Here is a 3,575-nt window from a genome sequence, read left to right as displayed (position 1 = left end):
GTCGTTAAGTGTGGCGTTCTTCCTGACCACGGAACGTTAGTTCCTCCTCTTAGCTGGAAAAAGGCTTAAGGTAATCAGAAGGCTTGAAATGTATTGTGTTACTGAATCTAGGGCCTTACAGGAAAGGCCTTATGGGAACTCCCCAAGACTGTTAAGGTATAACCATCTGACATTATTACACAGCCCATCTGTGGGACTTTGCATGGCGGTGGTGGTGGTCATGTTTAAAAGAAGCAGACCTGCGAAGTGAAGCATGCAAAGTGAAATTGCAGACTAGCCAGTGAGAGTATAACATGATGTGTTGGCATTCTCCTTACTGTGGTAAGTAGAAGATTCAATCTAGCTAAGGGCAGGCCACATCACTTTGGCTAACATATCTGGAAAATATTAATTGTTCTCAATTTTTACATATGGACTTCTCAAAATCAAAGGTGAAGATGCTTGGCAAAAGCCTTGTAGTCAGAACAGGGCTGAATGCAGCACTAATCAGTGGAGATCTGAGGAATGTGGCCCATCAGCGATGCTTCAGTCCTTGAGATGGATCTCAGAACTTCCTCCTTTCCTCTGCCTCTATCTCCCTTCCAAGACCAATCCACCATATCACACCATCCTCCCCCATGCCGCCACATCTTAGCCCATCCTTTCTATTTTCTGGCCAGTCTAGGAAACCAACAAGCCCTCAGAAAGTGCCATTAACCTTTAGTCCTGTAGATTCTTAATGCCTGCCGAGTTCCTTCCACCCAGAGTCATTTCCCAAGAAAAGCTGGTCTCCCTCAGATTCATGAATAAATTCTAAAAGAGGAAGTTTAAGTTTATAAAGAAGAGGTTTGGGAGATATCAGAAAAGTATTTCATACAAAAGCATGAGGACCTGAAGTCAGATCCCCAGCACCCATGGAAAAACCGAGACCCAGCAATAACATCTGTAATCTCAGGGCTGAGGAGTTGTTGGAGGCCAAACTGAGTTGGGAAACTTCAGGTTCACTATAAGACCTATTCCAGCAAATAAATAATTAAACAATTAGAGAGCAACTGAGGAAGACATATAACATTGAACTCTAGCCTCCACCTGTGCATACATTCACAAACCCACACCCTCATGCACACCCACAGCCTAGAAGGCCTGTATTGTCAATACTTTAGGATTGCCACAGGTTCAAGGTCAGCCTGACCTACATAGCAAGATACTGTTTCAAAAAAGAGCAACAAGAGAGAAGATAATAAGGGAGGGAAAGACAGGGGGACAGAAGAAGGAAACAAGGAAGGAAGGAAGAAAAGAAAGAAGGTAAGAAGGAAGGAAGAAAAGAAGGAAATAAGGAAGGAAGGAAATAAGGAAGGAAGGAAGAAAAGAAGGAAGGAAGGAAAGAAGAAAAGAAGGAAAAAAGGAAAGAAGGAAGGAAGGGAGGAAGAAAAGAAGGAAAAAAGGAAAGAAGGAAGGAAGGGAGGAAGGGAGGAAGGAAGGGAGGAAGGAAAGAAGGAAAGGAAGAAAGGAAAGAAGGAAGGAAAGAAGGAGGGAAGGAAACGCTGGCAGCAGCTATCACATCTGTGGTTCCACCAATGTTAGACGTGTAAGCATCCAGATTCCACCCCAGTGCTCCTAGTAAACAGAGGGTTTTCTACGAGGTCAAGGTGAAGTTAGGCTTAACCAGAGATAGAGTTTCTTCAGGGCAGGGCAGTGGGATGCAAACAGTCAGAGCCAACCACCATCTTTCAACCAGTAGAGATAAGAACCAAAGACTGCTGAGTTCACTGGAGGTATCACGATTCCACACCCACAGGAGTATAGGTTGCTCCATGTTTACTAAAATCATACTTCTTATGTCCAAAAGAAATAAAAAAAACAAAATGGGCCTTTAAAAATAGGTATACCCGGTCCATTTCCTTAGTGAAAACTGCTTTTAATTGTAAGTAGGACAAAACAGACTAAAGATTTCCCTTAAGGACATATTATCTCTCCCTCAAGTGGCATCTCTAACCTTACTGAGACTCAGCTACAATGGGAGACTTTACCTCAGGACAAAGTAAGTTCTAAAAATTTCTTTCATTTTGCCATTGAAATACTACTACAGATGATGTCAATTGCTGACATAAATGCATACATCCAGATCATTTAATAATTGAGTTCAAACATTGACAGCTTTCTTCAGGATGCAATATGATGATGGAGACCATTGGCTCTAGCTTTCCATTTTCCATGCTTCCAGGGCTAGTCCAATGGAACTGACAGTTCTTCAGGGACTCTGTTATATAAGGTTAGAAACAGGCTAGGACAAGAACCCTGAACCACAGAAGTTGAGTGAGTTACTCAAGGGCATAATGCTAATAAAGTAGCTTGAGGATTCAGGCCCAATAATGCAAGGTTCATAGTCCAAGTTCTTAGCCACTCTGAATCTAGGCTGCTTCTATGTGTATGAATTCAATGTCACCATGTGATGCATTTCCCATCTCTCATATATTTCCTTACCTAAGACTGAGAGCATTTCAGAATCTTATTAAGTCACAGTCCTGGAATTTACCCACCAATGTAGAGTTGCTAACCGAAACTGAAACATTTGTTATCTCCCTTTAGATGCCATGAATTTCAAACATGGTAGTCAAGAGCCTACATGTCTATCATTGAGTATAGACTTAGGAAGAGAGCTAAAGGATAAAGGGGATGGACTCATTCTCCCTCTTTGTAGGAATAAAGAGGAATAATATAGTAAAACTTAATGACTCCCCTCTTGGAATTTGGCAGTTTTTTCCCTGCCCAAGAAAGTGAAGTGAGGCAGGACCCTCCCTGTAGAAGCCTGTTCAACTGCAGAAACTCTTAAGACTCATTATCTGGATTCATGAACCTGGAAATGACTCTGGAAAGCTACAGGAACCAGAAGACACCTGTTAGCAGTGTAGCAGAGAGAGCATAGATGAAGGCTATTGTGATGGCATTCTTAATGAGGATGTCATATGAATTAGGACCTATTCCTCAATGAGCTCAAGATAGATTGTCGCCACTTTTTCTCCTCAATCCAGCAGCCCTGTCATTCTGTCTTGGAAGATTAGATCAGTCTTGACCTATTTGTAAGAACGTCAGTGACCCATTCTTTTGTAGATGTCTTTAAATTGATTTTGGGGATGATTTATTATGCAGCTCTTTCAGTCTAAAAATTATTAGTCAATAATGATTTGGGTTCTCTCGCTTTAAGTCAGGAAAAACATGCAGGATAGCATCATTCTCTTAGCATATTTAATTCAGAATTATTAAAATTACTAGATCATAGGATCACAATGGTTTCTAGTGAGTCTTAGAATTCTACACACTTGATCTTAGCCAAAAGGCCGAGAAGCGATGAGTCTTAGAATTCTATGATGACCAATTACCAATCTAGCTTCTGCTCTTGTCTTCATATACATAGATTTCTGCCCATCCTCCTATGAGTTCTCATATCTGTTAAGGTCAAATCCAAACACAGCAAGGCTGTTTAGTGTTGTTACCAACGTGAGCAATGGCCAAAGTCTTTTACAGTCCTTTCTTGAGGGAATTACATGATGTCAATGATTCAACACAAAAGCATCTGAGCATGAAGACGTGCATTC

General features: G+C 41.3%; 1 pseudogene; it reads right to left on the bottom strand.

The window, feature by feature from the left end:
• Positions 1-3,179: 3,179 nt before the first annotated feature.
• Positions 3,180-3,329, bottom strand: LOC147996679 (U2 spliceosomal RNA; annotated as a pseudogene).
• Positions 3,330-3,575: the final 246 nt, after the last annotated feature.

The sequence above is a fragment of the Rattus norvegicus genome, chromosome 1 (assembly GCF_021556685.1).
Source record: "Rattus norvegicus strain SHRSP/BbbUtx chromosome 1, alternate assembly SHRSP_T2T, whole genome shotgun sequence".
Lineage (NCBI taxonomy): Eukaryota > Metazoa > Chordata > Mammalia > Rodentia > Muridae > Rattus > Rattus norvegicus.
The sequence above is the reverse complement of the archived record's forward strand: the minus strand, read 5'-3'. Positions and strand labels throughout refer to the sequence as shown.